Here is a 19,561-nt window from a genome sequence, read left to right on the forward strand (position 1 = left end):
CCCAAGATTCCCCATTGAGGCCTATAGGCTTCGAGCCAACATGGCGGCGTGACGGCGCCATATTGGCTCCTCCTCAACCGCAGTTTCCTGCAGATTGTTTCAATGGAGACCTCAACACGGAAGCGTATGAATGAAGAATGTTAGTAAATATTGACAAATCTCAGCTGAAAAGGTAAGTTTTGTTTCTCAACCGAACTTATTCAATTTTTTTTTTTTTTTATTGCGTAGTCAAAATTGTAAAAATAAAAATTAAATAGGACTACTAACTGCAATTTAAATAGACTAATGAAATAATAATCATCTTTGAATTTGTGCTGCCAACTTGAATTATATTTACGTTATAAATACAATAACATAATCGTTGTTCTCCTCCAGGTTGTATTGACAAAATTGAACTTTTTTTTTTTTTTAAATGTAGCATGGACCTAAAAAGGCTGATTTGTATGTAAGGTTATTTTTTTGGCTATTTTGCCTTTGATTGGAGTGAGAGGAAAGTGGACAAAGTTGTAAATCCTGTACAGGAGAGAGTGGGGGGTGACATACGGGAAAGGACTTGTATCTAAGTCCTTCTCTTCTCTGTCATATTCTTGGAAAAATAAGGAATTAGACACAAGTCCAAAAAGGGGAAACAAGGAGCCACGAGGAAGAATAACACAGGTAGGTAGACATCTGTTACGATCGAATTTCCCTCTGGGATTAATAAAGTATTTCTGATTCTTATTCTGATAACCGACAACAGACATAGACTGGCATCAGACCAAATAATGACATTAAATGTCGTTAAATTAAAGGCAGGGTTGGTAATTTCCTTCAGATTCACTTTTTAAGATTTCTAGTTGAAATTGTCTTTAGGTCCTGACAGAAATTAATAACTCATGTTCTCTGAAAAAAAGGAACATAGAAAATCTGTCATCTGTATCAGTTGTAAGCCTATAAAAACTTCGACCAATGTCTGCCACGAGGTACCAATCTGATGAACCAATCAGGTACCTCCCTGTCTCCTGGCTCGCTCTCTACCCCTTGCGTGCTCTAGCCCACACTCAAGGCATGAGCTGAGGTCCGCTTCTGGACCAACGGCGCTGGTGCATGTAAGTGAGGGGCGTGGCCTTTTGAGGGAGCACAGAGGGGAGGGGGTGTAGACGGAGCACTGAGGGAATACTACTTTCAAAATCATGCTAGCTTTTTAAAATTACCAACCCTACCTTTAATTTATATTCTTAAATTACTAGGACATTTTGTATTTTGTTCTAATGGAGCTTCACGGTCAAAGATGCTGAGGTAAGTAATGTCATTATGGCGTAAAAAGAGTTCCAATTGCTTTTACTGCATTTTGTTCTTTTGCAGATTAATGAAGCACCTGAAAAGTCAAATAACAGGGAGCACTGTCAGCCAGCTCCTTGGTTGTTTTCCAGATTGAAATGTAGTGCTTCATTTTTTTTTTTTGCACTGCGACGACTTCTTGCACAATCTGTTCTACTACCCTAAAAATCGAGCCTGTAACACAGAGCTTGTGTAGACCTCTGAGCCGCATGCAGACAAGTGCTGGATATTCATATTTTATGGGCTCTTGTGGGCTAAATACGTTGCACGCTGATTGCCTAATTAATGCCGAGTGAATAATTAAGCAGAGTTAGTAAACCCAAGATGATGAGCTTGTTCTTTTATTTATGGTTTTTCAACAAAAATGATTTTATGTAATTAAAGGAGCCCCACAGCAGCTTCTGGAGGTATTGTTTTCTCTCGGGTTACATGGCTGCTGATGTTGCACAGAAATCTTTATTGCACTTTAAAAATGTGTGCCCCTGCATGCTGCAGACATGCGGTTGTGTTTGTGTGCACACAAGGAGGTGGAAGTGTTGTGAGGTGACGAGCAGGGGGCAATTTGGCTCAGGAATGAGAAAAATGAGGACATCAGAGAAAATCTTATCTCGAAGCAACACTCCTTCTACACTCGGCTGGTGGGGAAGGCCTGTGTGTGTGTGTGTGTGTGTGTGTGTGTGTGTGTGTGTATGTGTGTGTGTTTACCAGATGTTCTCAGCCCTCCTGTACCGAGCCAGGACTCAAATCTGATGTACCAAACATAGCACACACACACATCAAGCTGTGTCTTGTGATCGTCTTGAACTTTGCTGCAATAAAACACTGATTAGATTCCTCAACAAACCTGCCAGTGTTAGGCCGTCAAATCTTTTATGGTACTAGTTTTTTTTAGGCTTTGCATGAGAAGAGAAATTAAAGTAAGAAAAACCAGCAAAGGGCAGAGAGAGAGAGAATGACACACGGCAAAGGAGCCAGAGGTCGGATTCAAACCCAGGTTGCCCGCCTTGTACATAGGGTGCACGAATCAACCACAAGGCCACAAACCCAGTGGCCCACCTCAATATTTTCAGTACTCAGATCTTCATTCATATTTTTAACCCAAAGTGTTAGAGAGAGAGAAAGAGAGATAGCGTCTAAATTGCACAAATAACGTTACATTACATTACTGCACAAAAAAGTTGCCAACGTATTTGTGCCATTTCGACAGCGTTCAGGAGTTTGCCTGCAGTTTCTGGTCATTTAACATTTTAGGTAAGTTTCTGGTAAGTGCCTCATTCTACAAGAGCCTGCAGACTTTCTGTATTCAAATCAGACGATAATCTTTCCCTTTGATGCACAGTTTTATTTTCTTTATTCAAAAGGTTAAAAGACCCCTTAAAAAACACTTTTCAACCATCTAACATACATTTTACATACCCACAATGTGTCAGAAACTTTAATTTTATTCTTAGGAGTTTGATCATTTGCTCATTTTAGAATCGACATTGTGGCAAAGATGATGATTGTAGTTGTCGAAGCAAAGACGAAATGCCAGCCAATTTTATTTTTCAAACTAAAAAACATGACAATGGTTCTTTAAGGTCTGTGTGAAGAAGGTTCAGAGATGATGTAAAGAGAGCAGTTTTATACATCCTCCTACGGGGCAGGTGCAAACATTTCAGCTGTACATCAATACATTACATTACCCTAACCCTGTACATCAAGGATTCCTGAACACAAAGACCCCTGGGTGCTGATGTAGTTCATATTTTACCTGACAGATGTAAGACATTAGGAACGTTAGCAGCTGATGGTGGAGAGCATTGGACCTGCATGTTCATCAAAGTCCTCAAATAGACATCGAAAGAACTTTCACTTTGAACCAGTTTAAAACGTCTTCTCACCTGAACAAAGTTCGCTGATTTTTCTCCCAGTGAATTCTATAACTTAAACATGCGCACTCTTACAATCTGGATCAATTGTTGCACAAACAGGAGATGTTGACATCACCATGGTAACCATACAGAGGAGCCACAGGTGTGCAGCGGCGTAACAGGAGCTGTGAGTGTGCTGTTAATAATCGTGTTGAGTAACTAGGAGTCATTTTAGAGGCACTCTGACCGGCTTTGACTTCTGAAGCAGAGGCTGAATAAAGTGCACAGAGTTTGAGTGATGAAGAGAATAAAGAGAGCTCTCTGTGTGTGTGTGTGTGTGTGTGTGTGTGTGTGTGTGTGTTTCCCTTTGATGATGAGGAGGAAGATCAGAGTGTGTCTTCATCGCTCGTCTGATCTCATGAAGTCGTCAGCTTCCTCACAGCATCTGCTGAAGGGCGACACAATCTAATTCAACTGTGCTGACACTCTGTTTTCTTTTCGGGGCTGGAGAGGGAATATGATGTCTGTGTGTCGATGTGAGGAGAACCAGATGTACACTGAAGGTTTTTATCTTTTAAACTAAGTGTTTCCACAGCAAAGATAAAAAAAATATGGGACATGGCAGCTCTGTAAAGATACGACAGTGGATACAGTCAGAAATCAGGGAAGGTGAGATGTGCGGGAAAGGAGCCACAGGTTGGATTTGAACCCGGGCCGCCCACCTAGAGGACCACAGCCTCCATACATGGGGCGCACGCACTAACCACAGCGCCACCAGCACCCCATGTCTTTTTAAAGTTTTTTTAAAAGTCTTATGGTGCATTGAAGGTTGTACAAACTAAGCACGCTTTCCTGTTACTAGACAGTGAAAAGGTGCAGGATTAAGGAAAGGCAGATTTTTGTCCGTTCATCACTACAATCTCTTATTGCACATCATCATCATTTGATGCATGGTCCATATAAAATATTGTACAGATGAAGACCACACTATATGAGGTAACATTTTGTAATGGTTCTCAACTGTTTGAAGCAGAGAAAGGGAGATCGGGTAATACTTCTGCACACCTCTGCATGTTTGTTGTACTTTAGAAACAGCTGTTATTTGCGTCTCTTTCTACATCCCTGTGTCGGTGATGTTTCTGATGCGTGGCTCACCATGAAGCTCATTTGAACACATCATAGACGCAGATCATGACGCTACAGCGTCATGATCTCCTCAGCTTGGCTTTTGGTTTTGAAGTATTAAGTCTCGCCCCCCCCCGGCTGCGTCTAAAGCAGATCTTGTTCCATTTTTCAGGAGCAGAGCAAACTAGCTTCCTGTGAGGAGGTTCTGGGGAAAGTGTTGCCTGTAGAATGCATCATCCTCCAGCTGCAGGATCCATTCAGACATGTTTTATTCCTTTTTGCTAATACCACCCTGCAGACTCAACAAGAAAAACAGCTTATATTTTTAGTTTTTGGTGCAGATTGTCTGTTTTCCTCCTTCATTTTTGCACCTGCTGCATGGTAGAAAGAGAAGACTTCGTTCTGGTTTTGTCTCAGCTCGGACTCATATCCATAACTCTTAACTTCTGCACCAATCTTTTGCGTGTCAGTGCTTATCAGCAGGTCAATTTTCCTCTGTGTAGTCGAGCCTATTTTGTCCCACGGGTAAACAAAAACACTGACAATGATCATTATAATCCTCCCGGTCGAGCAAAGAGCAGACCCGTCTTCGCGCTGATGAGTGGCTCCTCTGATGTTATTAACAGAGAAATCAATGCTGGTTAACATGTGCTGGATCAATGCACGTCACAGCCCGCAGGAGGGAAGACGAATTTGGTTAATGCTGGTGCAGACACAATGAATGAACACTTTATCTGAAGTCTTGCTACTTGGCATTTATAAGCATTTTGTAAATACTTTGAGACCCAGAACCAAGTCCTCACCAGAGCTTCACTTTGGGGATGTTTATATATTTGTATATCTAGTGGAGAATCATCCAAAGTCTACAGAAATACAGACAGCTCGATGTATTTTTGATGTGCATGGATCAAAAATGCTGCTGTTTGGGAAGTGAAGGGCAAGAAATTCATCATCATCGGGGCGCTGGTGGGGCAGTGGTTAGTGCGCGCGCCCCATGTATGGAGGCTATGGTCCTCCAAGCGAGCAGCCCAGGTTCGAATCCCAGCTGTGGCGCCTTTTCCCGCATGTCATTCCCTACTCTCGCTCCCTGATTTCCAACTATATCCACTGTCCTATCTCTCCATTAAAGGCACAAAAACATGATAATAGTATAAGGATCACTGCCAGCTGTTTATGTCAGGAGTATTTTAATCAAGTTAATTCAATATTTGATGACAGGATGAGGAGAAGTTTGTCCTATTAATCGTCCTTCTCTCTCGGGTTTCTTTCTAAGAAATAGAACAACAACAACTTGTTTGTCTCCTCGTCAGCCGGTGCATCCAGTTGCGCAGCGACTGCCTTTCATTTAAACGACAAAAATGAAACATGTAAGTGGTAACTGAGACTGATAACTTCTCCGTAGTGTTCTGAAACCTTTCTTGCCCGACCGGTGGGCGGTTCCATTAGTGTGTGATGATACACGAGAGCTGTGAATATATTTAGTCTGTAACATTAGGTGTTTAAAATAAATAAAAGCCGGTGTCTTTTCGCCCGTATGTGTAGGTGTGTAGGGGCCACAAAAAGAGGAAGCTCATCGCTCTCAGTGTCTGCAGCACGGTTGTGTCTGCAGAGAGCTTATCAAGACACAGTGAGCATAAGGGAGGAGGAGGAGGAGGCGGTGAGAGTAGACAGGGTGAGGAGGAGGAGGAGGAGGAGGAGGAAGAGGTACGAGATGAATGTCAAGCGGTGTCTGACTTCTTTAAAGCTGCTTGTTTGGGATGCAGACACATGAGGTCCACAAGAAAAACAGTTGGTCTTCACTCCTGCACAAAGACAGAGCACATGTGAAGAGAGCAGCACAGGAGGTGTGATCTGGAGGACAGAACTATCCACATGTCCTCTGTTTTTAACCCTCTGTCACCCATCTTCACATTCAAGCTCCACTCTGCCTGGCTTGAGGTCTGAACAAACATTTTCTCGTATGTTGTTGAACCTTTAACGCCTCACTCTGCTTCTTGACATTATTCTGAAACAATGAAATACATGTTGATATTTCTCTGAACGTCCATTTGAAACCAGTGACTTTAACTGATGTAGCCACCATGACATCACACATTGGTTTGACAAGAACATTTTTTGATGTCTTGAGTCCAGCATCATGGCTGTCCTTGTGTTGGTTTTATGGGAAGCCACAGGTGACTGTATTTTGCAGAGAGGGAGGGGCTGTAGAGGTGGAAAGGGTTGGCAAAACGCTAAACTGTCTGGGCCCTGTTGCTAATTCAATTAGCAAGCAGCTAGCTAGTTCATTACAGAGTTATTTAAGTAACTAGCCTACTTATAAGAACGACTCGTCTCAACACTACAGCTCCATGTGGGGAAAACCGAGCAAAGATCATAACCCTAAATTAAAGTATGACAAACACTGAATGAGTTAACAAGCCTGGTATTGTGAGCACAGACTCACATAGCTGCTAATTGTTGCTAACATGTAAATGGTTGTAAACAGTGGAGCACAGACTTGTTGGACGGTCTGTCAGTAAATAAAGAAAACAGCAAGACAGATTATTAGTCTGATAGTTACATGAAAGATTCTCCAAAAGGCTCCAACAGCACAAACATGGCCCAGAGGTTAAAGGTCGGAGACTGAATTAGCATCTCCAAACAGTCACTCAAAATTCAACCTGAACAGTTGTCATGAAGAGTGAAATGAGCTACAGAGACCAAAACAGTTTTTTTGAGGCTGTAAAGCACATTTATTTCTGCTGTAAAGTTGTAACATGGTGTTCTATGGGGAAGGACTCACTGCAGGAGAAGCCTCTAGTGGACACACATGGAACTGCAGTGATTTTTGTACGCTTTATTTAAAAGTGTTTTTATTTATAAGCAGTTTTTTGCTTATTCGAAACACTTTAAGAAGGTCAACATCACACATCGGCTTCACCAATAAATCTGCAGTTGTAAAAAAATGCTTGTTGATGGAAGAAAAAGGTAAAAATGGTCACTGGGTAAAAAAAAGGGGTCACATGAGTGTTTAAACAATTATCTGCTCGCCTGCCATGAAGAGTTTGTAATTCCACAGAGTGCACGACAGATCGTCTCTTCTCTCTGTGATGAAAGCGTTTGTGATAAAAAAAGAGAAACTGTTAGCATCGTGACACAGAGGAACTTTGATGTTACAGCCAGGCTGACACGGCGTGGAGGCGGATACATCACACCCACGCAGTTTGATCCTCTTTTAAAATCTGCTTTTAAGTCCTCTTCAAAGACGAGATTAAACAGGTGTAAGGAGGAGTTTCTGAAGGCCGAAGAATCACTTCATTCGGACGCTTTTAAAGAAATAACTAGATGATCTTTGTTGTGCTTAAAGTAAATGCAAATCTTGTTGTGTTTAAAAATGAGGAAACCCTAATATTAGATGAACTTGCAGATCCTTTGACAGCGATGTTTATTTTCTTATTTTTTTCGTTTATTTTTGGGCTTTTTGTGCCTTTATTGTAGAGATAGTCTGAAATCAGGGAGAGAGAATGGGGAATGACATGCGGGAAAGGAGCCACAAGCTGGATTCAAACCTGGGCCGCCCGCTTGGAGGACCATAGCCTCCATACATGGGGCACTCGCACTAACCACTGCGCCACCGACGCCCCAACAGCGATGTTTATAAGTGTTCATTCACTGTTTTTTATTTGTCTGCAGAAGAAGAAGAAGACTCTATTTCCCCGCTTACTCTTCTTCTCCCTCCTATCTCATCCCTCTTAATTCCTCCTCCTCCTCCTCCTCCTGCCTCTCCTACCTTTCCTCTCGGTGCAGCTCAGATCTGACAAGGGGCTTCAGGCTGCAGGCAGAAGGACAGATACAGAGTCAGAAAGAGGGAGCAACATGCAAAGAAAAGGGAGCGTTACTGTAAGACGGCACTGCAGAAAGGAGAGGTGATGACGAGGGTGACAGGTGTTAATGAGGAGATAACGAAGTGCAGGATGAATGGAGGTGAAGAGACGAGGATGCAGACCAGGAGGCGGAGAGAGAGAGAGAAAGTAGGATGAAGGCAGGGAGGGAAGTAGTTTCTATAGTAACGTGTAGTTGTGTGAGTCTGGGTGGTGAAAGAAAGGGGCAGAAAAGAGACAGAGATGAAGAGTGATGTCGTGGTTTAATTGCTACTCCGCAGCCTAATCTCCTGCAGGGCCCTTACAGCCTCATCTGTGCACGAAGAGGGATGAGACTCTTTCCAAAAAAAAAAAAAAAAAAATGTCGTTCACTGTGTCGAGCTGCAGTCTGAGGAAGAGTTCATAAAGTTCCTGTACGCTCGACCCTCCAGCTCACACATGAGTTAACTGGGAACGATGGGGCGGCAGTGGCTCAGTGTGAATCTCAGGGTCTGGATTCTAGTCCCAAAATAGCAAATTTCAACAACAACGGAGGGAAATAATGAATTCCCTCATGTGGCTTAATGAAATATGTCTCCTTCTGCACAAGAAGAATAAATTAAACTAATTTAAAACATTTGAATCTGAAGGTGTTTTTCTCGTCGTTGCAGGCGAGCTGTTTCTCCCTGTTTCCAGCTTTTGTGCTAAGCTAAGTCAGCACAGACTTTCCTGCACTGATACAAAGGTGTCAAATATCTTCTCCTCTTACTCTTGCATCCATGTTGATCACACTCCTTTGACCTCAGGGGAACTTCTACCGCACCTTACCGTCTCTACTCAACCTAAATGAGCAAAATTGGACTAAACGATCCGTCACTGACTCTGATATCAGACTCTGTTCTGTGAAGATCAAGCCACGCTCACACTGTGTGTATGATTCAGTTTTCTTCCTCCGTACTGTAATCAGCTGCCTTGTGAGAATAATGACAGAGTGAAGGATTTCTGCCTTCACATGCACTGAGGGTCCGTTTGTATTGGATGGGAGTTAATGGTGAGGGGCCCCTGTGGATTCTCACCCAGAGGGCGAGTTAGAACCAGTGAGCTCTCTCTCTCTCTCTCTCTTCCTCTCTTATTTTGGATAAATGTGTGTGTGTGTTTGTTTGCAGAGCGTGTGTTTGTGTGTGTAAGTGGAGGAAGCAGAGATTTGAGCATGCATGCGTGTGTGTGTGTGTGGTTTTTAATAGTCTGATTCCCCTCAGAGGGGGGAGGCAGAGGGGGGAGATAAACCTCTATGAGATGGTTTTTCTGCAGCACCAGAAACCGATCCTCGCTCACTGCAGGGAGAATATTCCAGAGTGGGAATCTCCTGAGCCGCTCTGTTTTCACTGCTGACCTGAATCCCCTTTTGTTCACAGTCTCAGCTCCGTGATTGACAGGTATGCACAATGACAGGTGTGTGCGTGTGTGTGCACGCTTAAAGGAATAGTTCAGATATTTTGAAGTGAGGTTGTGTGAGGTTCTTATAAATAATGAGTGTGTTACCTGCATCAGTCGGCTATCAGCATGGCCTCTCCAGCAGCTAGACCTGCTGTGTTCAGCTGTGTTCAGCTGTGGTTTGGCTCTGCAGAAAATACACTCTGCATGTTTCCATGGATTTCAGCATCCTGGATTTATCGGGTTTTTAAGTATCCCGTTTTTGTGTTCAAGCGTATAAATATCATATTTCAGTAATAGGGATAAGCCCTTGTCCAAATTCTGAGAAGTCAGATTTTGCTACCTGGAGGACCCCGTAAGAAAACGGGATTATGTGGCATGAATACCTCTTACCCCGGTTTCTGACAGATGCCGACAACAAGTGCAGACACGGCGTTAAGTGACTTATTAGCAAAAGAATTGCTTTGTATTGCAGTTCTTAGTTTGTCTATGTATACTGTGTCTGTCGCTATCAAATAAACCATAAATAAATAAACAAACAAACATGGTGGCAGCAAGGAGAGGGTCTTGCTGTTGCTCTCTTGAACAAGTCTAATGTAATGTCTAATGTGTCCTTTTTCAAGAGTTCAGACATCTTTTTTGGAGTCAGATACAATTTGCCAAGATTCAAGAACAACAGATGCAGAAACGTAGCCGTCCCTGATGACGGTAGTTTGAATTTATTGTTCATCATTTGCCAGTTGTTACTCCTCGTTTCCAAAGCAGTCCTACAATCTGCCCTCTGGAAATGATAAAGCATTCTTTATCCGCCGTTGTTTGTGTGGTAAAATCGCCACAACCAGTCGACAAAATAACAAAAACCGTAAAGCTGGTAACCTACATTCTGAAAATGGCAAGTTTAGACGATTCAGTAGGGCGCTTATTGCTATCTTGTTTCCGTGTCATATATCCTGATACTTTACTTTCAAAGCTAGCTTCCCACAAGCAAAATTCCCAACGAACCATTTTCTCCTGTCAATATTTTTGCAGGGGCATTTTCACTGCATCCTGGGTTTTGTGCCAACATAGATAATTCCCAGTGTTTTAAATAAAACAAACAGCCCAGAGCGTCTCTTTTCCTCCTTGGTGCAGGATTAGGATGTTTAGCCAGGCCTCTCAGTCTGCAGCACTGACCCAGCACTCAAACAGCGTGCAGACGTCTTACTTTCTAACTGAAAAAGTCGAACGCTTTGAGACATTTCGGAGACGTTATGCTCAGATAAAATATTTCCTGAAGGAGCTGAGATAACAGAGGAGGGGAAAATGGAGTCAAACAGAGAGTGTGGAGGAAAGCAGCGAGAAGAAAAAAGAAGGAGGAGGTGCAGAGCTGCAGGAGAAGGCTCCTCGCCGCTTGAGGGAGGACATGAGAGGGATGAAGGAGATGATGATGATGATGATGATGATGATGCTCGGCACAGGTGGGGCCCTGACGCTGCTGAGCTGCAGGTTCCCGCTGTGCTGAGATGTGGCGTCTCCACAGGAAGCAGCTGGTTTAACAGAGACGCCAGAGTTAATGAGAATCTCTGCAGAGTTCATCATGAGGCACTCAGACTCAGACATGTTCCTGAAGGTGCAATAGAGCCACCCTGATCACTGCTTAAGGAGAACTTTAAGGCTGGTCTCTCAGAGTGTTTACCTGAGTTAACCTGCAGGAAGTCTGTCCTCTACAGCGTCACAAAGTGTGCAAACATTTCAGAGTCAATTCTGTGATTAAAAAGCTTCAAAGAGTAGCAAACTCATTTTACTGATGGATGCACTTCAGGTGCACACAGAATGATCTTAATCAGCCGTTAGTTTTCTCACAATAATAAAGATGTACAGGGAGTTTAAAAACACAGAAATATATTTATTTTCTTATGTTTGTCGGCCATTTGTATGAGAGAAAGAGCTGCATAGACACTCCTGAGATCTGCATGTTTATTGCCTTTGTATTTATTAACTTTCAGCTGCATCACTACAGTGCCACAAATTAATTTATCTATCTATAAATCCAGGAATCTGTGTTTGTTGGTCGAGTTTCTAGACAACCATTAGGCCGATGGTCATCAGACTTGCCGGGTGTTTTGCTGTGGACCCGATGAATTGCAGTTCCGATTGTGAAGTTTAGATGAGATCATATTGTTGCTAAAACATTTTAAGTAGTTTTGCTTTGGTGCAATACGATGGAATCAAAACCTACCGGAAACAAGAGATGAGCAGAAACAACACACAGAAGGAGACTCGTCCAAGGATGTGTTATTTTGCTCGCTGAGTGGGCTGGACGGGACACACTCGACACTACAAGTGTACTGTTTCCTTTCGCTAAATGGATTCTATCTTTAGTACTGAATACGGTCCGCCTTTCCGTTTGACTATTAGCTGGAGAAGCACGTTAGCTAACTGTCAGGGACTCTGCACCAGTTCCACTGAAAACAGACAGCCATGGAAAGAAATAGAAACATTCACATCTTGTGTCAGGCGTGCAAACACTCTGAACGCTTCATTACTTTGTGTCTGATGACGAGCGAGATGATCCCAGAGTCTCATTAACATTTCACAGACTGAGAAACAAACATGAATCAGGGACACGTCTCAGTGTGTCCTCTACCTCCTCAAACTTTGATTCGCTCTCTCCGCTCCGTCACCCTCTGCATGAAGGGAAAGTCACCTTTTTGTTTGTTTGTTTACTGATTGAAAAGTGAGGTTCAAAAGTCCAAATCTGTCTAGGGTTGTTTTTTTTTTTTTCATTTTGCCGATTTATTCCTGGAATGTGTGTGCATGTTTTCCTGATTCTGTTTGTCCTTTAATGGATGTTACCATTAAGTTCTCTGCATGAATCATTACACAAAGATGCCCTTACAAATCTCAGTATTAATCTACTAATGAAAATCCTCATTAGCGCTGACTTGGTGCTTTATGATTCAGATAAATGAGGAGTGTGTGCTCGTGTCATTTAAAGTCTTGCAAGACAGTTGAGCTTTTCTTTCTTTTATTTGGCCTTTAAAAAAATTGAAATCCTAAAAAAAAGCCGACCTTAAGTTGAAAATGAGATTGGTTTGAAATTCAAAACAGGGAATCAAATGAAATAAATATTGCCTGAACTTGTCCCCGTTTAAATCTTGTCTTAGTTACACAACATTGGCTTCCTCGTGATCACCACAGGGAGCCTTTTAAATGGCCATGTGGGCGAAAAAAACGCCGCACAGGACCAGTTAGTAGAGCATCAAATGTCAGGTTGAATTTTCAGACTGCCCTGCTTCAGACTGCCATGAAGATGGCCGACCAGGACACACACGCTGCACTGACCAAAACGATTTTTATTTGTAGAAATAGGATGCAAATACAGAAACGATGCACATTCAGAAATGCATCAACAAAAACGTTCATGCAGCAGAAAGTAATTTAGAAAGGATCTGCTGTGGGAGTGCTGGTAGCCTAGACTCCATGTACCGAGTAAATAGTCCGTCAAGTGGGCCGGCTCCTTTCCTCACATGTTTCCTCGTTCCTTTCTCCTCTGCTTTGTGTCCTTGTGTCTCTCCATTCACCTCTGGAGGTAGGGACCAAGACGCAAGTGAGGGCTTCATGGATGCAGCTTAAGAGACTTGAGATGAATCCCCGGTTTGACGATTTGATCTCTTCTTTGGTGACTTTGGTTATGACTTCTTGTTGACCTCTCTTAGGAGAAGGCCATGTCTTCATAATCCATTCATCCTAAGCTGGTTAAGTTGCAGATTTGACATTAAGAAGCTGCTCAGAAAACAGGAGCAGTAAACAAGTTGAGTTTGAACTCAGCTGGACTCAAAAAACACAAAGTAACAAATTATGGAAAAGTTACAGCGACCTCAGACGTCCATGTTTGAGGACGGGGTCATAAGGAATGTGTGAGTCACCTGAAGATAGATTTATGGTTTCACCATCACTGTAGTCTATATTACCTGGTCTTGAAGATGTGCTTTGTAGTTCTGTGTGAACTATTCAGTTTACGTGCAAAGATGTTTCTGGAAGCTCGTATTTTATTTACTGTAAACAGTTTTTTTCTCTATGAGGCTTCATCAATCTGTGATGAGCGGTTTGTGCTATGACACATCCCACAGTAATTAGTGTGACTCAAAAGAATCATTAATACAAACACAAATAATATGACTCTTTTTAATGATTGCAGGACAAAAACAAGACAAAGACAACCTCCAGAATGTCTGACCCTCTGAATGTTTCCTCCCACAGAAGCCTGTCTGCATGGACGCACAGCCAGAGTGAGTAATTGTGTTTTCTCCTCCCACCTCTCCTCCGCAGAGAAACAATCCATTAAAATTGTGTCCATTTCACTCCTGCATCGTGTCTTTCTGCTCACCTGTCTGGGGACGAACACAGAGCAGAGTGAGCAAACACCAAAAGGGGCCAGTATTATTATTTATTTTTTTCAAATCAGCATCTTCATGTAGAGAGACACTTCCAAGAAACACACACATGATGAAAACTGTAACAGAGCAGTGTGAGCTCTTCTCCTTTTCCTCGGATCCAGCCCACCTGTGTGTCAGAGACAGAGTATAAGGTTTGCCCTCCCCCCCCTCCCCTCCCTGCCCGGCGATCAGTACCCACACGGCAGGTGTCCAGTGGAGCGTGTGAACGGGGTCACGGCTGGGAGCGAGAGGACGGAGAGTGGGAGCTGCCATCCATGAATAGAGGAGAGGGAGAGCGAGTCCCGAGGCCGCCTGCTCTGCATTAACCATATCTGAGGGTGTGTAATGTAGTCTGCCTGCCTCTCTGCTGTTTGTTTTCTTCTGCAGATGCTTTAAGGGGCCCGAACACAGCGAGACGATTTATGCTCTGCTGAAGGCTGCAGTGTTTCTCTTTGCAGCTGTGTGTGCTCTGAATAAACTGAGCAATGCCACTTCTCTGGTTTTATTGCATTTCTCTACTCTCGTCTAATGTTTAAATACCAGCAGAAGGAGAAAGTAATGGTCTGATCAATATATTTCTGTTTGCTGTAATGATCGTTCTGTTTCCTGCTGCATGAGTCAGTGAAGTGCAAATGCATCATCAGAGCGCATCCCCTTCTGTGTGGATGTAAATATTCGTCTGTTATCAGAGTCTCAGGTCGAGGAGCTCCTAGATATTCACATTTGCACAAATACATTTCCACCACTTGAATTTAATTAACACGGTAATGGATGCTCTCACCTCCTGCACACAGGTTTGGATATAAATGTTCAATTGTGTTTGTAATTGAGTGAAAATGAAGCTGTTCTCCTCAGAATCTTGTGTGTCTCTGTGTGTTTGTTATGCTTCAAGTTGTGCAGAACACACCGCCTTCTTTATCAATTTTCGATTCAATGCTCGACCTAGTTATGCATCTTTTCTTTCTTTTTTTAAATGTGTCATTTAAAGAAAGTTGATGTTATAGTGACACCGGTGGCCTTAAAGTGAACTGCAGGGCTTCATGGCTGCCGCTTAAGAGACTTGAGATGAATCCCCGGTTTGAGGATTTGATCTCTTCTTTGGTGACTTCGGTTATGACTTCTTGTTGACCTCTCTTAGGAGAAGGCCATGTCTTCATAATCCACTCTTCCTAAGCTGGTTAAGTTGCAGATTTGACATTAAGAAGCTGCTCAGAAAACAGGAGCAGTAAACAAGTTGAGTTTGAGCTCAGCTGGACTCAAAAAACACAAAGTAACAAATTATGGAAAAGTTACAGCGACCTCAGACGTCCATGTTTGAGGACGGGATCGTAAGGAATGTGTGAGTCACCTGAAGATAGATTTATGGTATCACCATCACTGTAGTCCATATTTCCTGGACTTGGAGATTTGCTTTGCTTGTTCTGACACCGGTGGCCTTTAAGGGAATTGTATTCAGCATCCTGACGTTCATCTTTTAACGATAGATTTACATCTTTTTTCTGTATCTTTTAAACATTTAGATCTTGATTTATACCCGTACTGTATTGTCAAAATTTAATTAAAAAAATGTGCAGTCATTTTCTTGTAATTAAAAACAAGTGATTTCGCAATATTGTGTGTCTCGGAGTTGGAGTATCAAACAGGTATTGATATTGTTATACCATCAGGTGTGCACAGAAAAGTTCTACGCTTTTCTTTTTGCCACATCCATATGATTTTTTAGCCACCTGATGAATACACTGGTCCGATCCTTAGAGGTAAACTGCTGAATTGTGTGCAGAAGATAGTGCATGGTCTCATTTGGTTAATTGGCAGTTTGAGTGTAAGCAATGGCAGCACCTGAAAGCTCTCACAGGAGACATCAAATCATCATGAGAGCACCAATCGTTTCACTGCTGAATCAAATCAAACACTAATGGATGAAAATCACACACGCGAGCCTGCACGTGCACGGCTGCACACCTCACACACGTCAAACAACAACAAGAGGCATTTTAGCACAGGCGGTCTGCTGCTCTGTGGCTAAAAAGGGAGGAGGGGTGAGAACAGGAGAGACGGAGGGTGAAGTAGTGAGGAGTTTGTAAAGGTGTGACGGCAGCACACATGGTGGCTGGTCAAGGTTTAAAATGGTCATTTAGCTGCCGTCAACTGTAGACAGATTGAGATTAATGGGCTTCAGTGGAGCAAACTACACACATGCAAAAACACACACATGAAAACAGAAAGAAATACTTAAAGTTTTTAATGTAGCTTTTACTGAAATCAAAAAACACTGTCAAATTTTTCTACTTACTGATTTTTCCTCCTAGAACTGTTTTCTTTAACTTCTTTATTTAACCTTCCTGTTTTTTTTTTATTCTTCTTTAGTCTCAGTCAAAGAATCACTCCTCGTTTTGCTGCTGCAGTGTTTTTATTTCTTATTTAGGCTGGCTGACCTCTAATCAGTCTTAGGGGAACTAATATAAGTGTACAAGTGTCTCCTCTAGGTCTTATCCATGTTTTAACTCGTTATGTAATCTGTTTGTATGCCAACTTGTCTTTCAAGTGTTACTGCTCCACACTAATTGCCCCAAGAGGGGTTAATAAAGTTGTTTGAATTGAATTGCAGTGATTGCATGGCATAGCTCTGGCATAGCTCTGGCATAGCTCTGGCATAGCTCTGGCATAGCTCTGGCATAGCTCTGGCATAGCTCTGGTGCTCAGCTAATGAATGTCTCCACAGACAGCTGGTTTAAAAACTGATGAACACCTAAAATGTGAAGAGTTTTTCGTGGTCATGACGGGCTTACTGGCAGTTTCCACTGCTGTGCACTCTTTAGTCAAAGTACACGCCTCTATCTCTAGTACGTGTGCCAGTAGCACCACTCTACTCTGCTCCAAATACGCGCAGAATCTATATTTGACAGGACGTCAGACAAGTTAACGCATAGAGCATCCGGTCAATTTTCAAAATATAACACACTATACCGACTCCCCATTGTATCCCCACCCCATCACTTCAGCAACTTTAATTATCAAGCAGAGTTGATAATTTCAGAAAACTGGCATGATTTTGAAAGTAGCATTCCCTCAGTGCTCCGTCTGCACCCACCCCCCTCCCCTCTGTGCTCATAAGCCACGCCCCCTCACTTACATGCACGAGCATCGTTTCTTCAGAAGTGGACCTCAGCTCATTTCTTGCATTGTGTAGAAACTACGTCGTCTCATGTCTCATTCAGCAGTAAGAAAACTCACAGTATAAACTCTTAAAGTCATCTGTGACGAGCTTTGAGTGTGGGCTAGAGCACGCAAGAGGTAGAGAACGAGCAGGGAGACAGGGAGGCTGTGATTGGTTCATCAGATTGGTACCTCATGGCAGACATTGGTCGAAGTTTTTACAGACTTACAACTGATACAGATGATGGATTTTCTTGGTTCCTTTTTCAGAGAACATGAGTTATTAATTTCTGTCAGGACCTAAAGACAATTTCAACCAAAATCTTTGGATCTGGAGGAAATTAACAACCCTGCCTTTAAGTTAAAACAGGCACCCAATGAGCAGCTGATCTACCTCTAAAAGACAAAGTTCCTTTTTCTGTGGTTGGGATAATGTCATAACTTTCGATCTACCGTAAGTTCCTTATTTTCCTTTCAAAATAAAAGCAGGTTTGTATTTAAACAGGAAGCTATTTCACACGCAGTTACAAGCAAAGAGTGCTTTTACATTTTTGTAGTTGTAAGGTAACTACCTTTACCCCAGATAGTAATGGAGTTACAGTAAGGAGTTACTAAGTAATGCGTTACTCCAAACACTGGCTCTAAAGGAAATCCAGTTTGGTAGAAAGAACCAGTACTTGTCACCTGGAGTGCGGAGGAATGTTTCAGTAAAATAACTAAATCCTACACTTAATAACAGCTCCTCATTATGTGTGGTTAAACCTTCTGAGGAGTGAGCAATGGTATGCATATCTACTTTCTATATTCTTCACACGTCTTCAAAATGTTATGTAAATGTGTGTGCTTACAACATTTCAGCCTTTCCCTTTTTAAATCTGCACGTGGCCCTAAATGACTGCGTTGGACTGACGTGTTCTGCAGTGAACTTTCTCTCCTTCTACGGTTTAGTGAGTCTGAATTAAGAGCAACTTCCTGCCAAACGGAGTGTGACCAGAATTGATTCTTTGGATGCTGCTCTTGTTGGGTAAGTTGGATCAAAAGGAAAGGGGGGACGGGGACGGGGGGGACGGGGGGGGGGGGGGGGGGGGTCTTCCTTGTGTCACTGCTCTAGTCTTTCCTGATTTCCCCCTCAGTGATGTCAGAGATGCATTTGGCTCCACAGGTGAGCATTTCAGTTTTGACGACTTCCTTTGCATCTTTGCACTGCGATGCATTCATATGTATTCCCACGTCTTCTCCTGCAGACTAAGCTCTCATGCCGGAGCTTCACTGAGGCGGAATAATCAAATAACACTCTACGCAGTTAGCTTTCCAATATGATTAAGCCAGGTTGCCGATTGCTTAGACTAATTTAGAATGAGTTGTGATTAGCTGTTTCCACCCTCTGAGGCATTATGCATTTAAATGGAACACATTTAAACCAGCTGGGAATATGACAGTGTCGGCTGATTCCCTTAAGTGCTGCACTCGAGTGTTTATTCCTGCGCTTTCACTGTAATGGACCATTTACCTACACAGCAGAAGACAGCAGAGCGGAGGAAATGAGACAGAGGAAAATACTATTTTTGGGTGCAGGGCCTCGACTTGTACTGCAGTCATTTCGCTGGAGGGATTAAGACTCCCTCGGCCCTCCCTCCCTCCTCTCCTCCTTCCCTCTGCAGCCGCGGGTGGATTTACTATTACCCCGGTTATTTATCACTTTGGAGCTGAGATGGAGAGGCCTGCAGGGTGAGAGAGAGAGAGACTGAGAGAGCGACACAAGGCCAGGCTGGAATTAAAATCTCTTAGCCTTTTGTACGTTGATTTGATTTCTCCCTGATAAGGCAGCCTGTCCGTCTCTGGGTCATCCCTGCTGGTTTTTAAGGATGTCCTGCAGGATGACGAGGAGCCTTACAATGTGGAAGGTTGAAGTTATTCCACAGACAGCATGAATAATAAGGCTGCCTTGACATCCTCCAATATTTTTTTCAGGTTGCCTTTTTTTGATACACTTTGTAATTTTCTTTTTTTTTGCCGGCCATATTTGGATTAGAGGGTGGACCTGGAGAGGAGGGACGGGTTAGGCTGCCCCGCACTAGAAGAGTTTTAAAATCTTAACAGATGTTGAAAATGTTAAAGAGCTCACAAATGAGGACAAATAATGAAAGATTAAACAGTTTTGTTCCTTCACAACACACACAGATTCATTCACCAGGAGTACTGACTCTAAAAACTCGCTAAATCTCTCTGACTTTTGAGTAAACAAACATGGAGGACAACAGGCAGGAAGATTTGGTGATCCTAGTATTTGGACTACTTTCACACTATGGGTGAAGTCCTGGAGACGGTGTTAACTTGGGCTGTACATTCAAGCATGACATGGAGTTCAGTAAGAAATGGATTTACTGCGGTTGTTGTACTTCCTTCTTCAGTCAGC

The 19,561-nt window shown here is 42.8% G+C and overlaps 1 long non-coding RNA gene across 1 annotated transcript; it reads left to right on the forward strand.

Annotated features, from left to right (window-relative positions):
* The first annotated feature begins 36 nt into the window (after positions 1-36).
* On the forward strand, positions 37-17,291 carry LOC136181275 (uncharacterized). Its single transcript, XR_010667630.1, has 3 exons — positions 37-172; positions 601-657; positions 13,814-17,291. It is a non-coding gene; the product is annotated as an uncharacterized lncRNA (long non-coding RNA).
* Positions 17,292-19,561: the final 2,270 nt, after the last annotated feature.

Source organism: Labrus bergylta, chromosome 13, assembly GCF_963930695.1.
Source record: "Labrus bergylta chromosome 13, fLabBer1.1, whole genome shotgun sequence".
Lineage (NCBI taxonomy): Eukaryota > Metazoa > Chordata > Actinopteri > Labriformes > Labridae > Labrus > Labrus bergylta.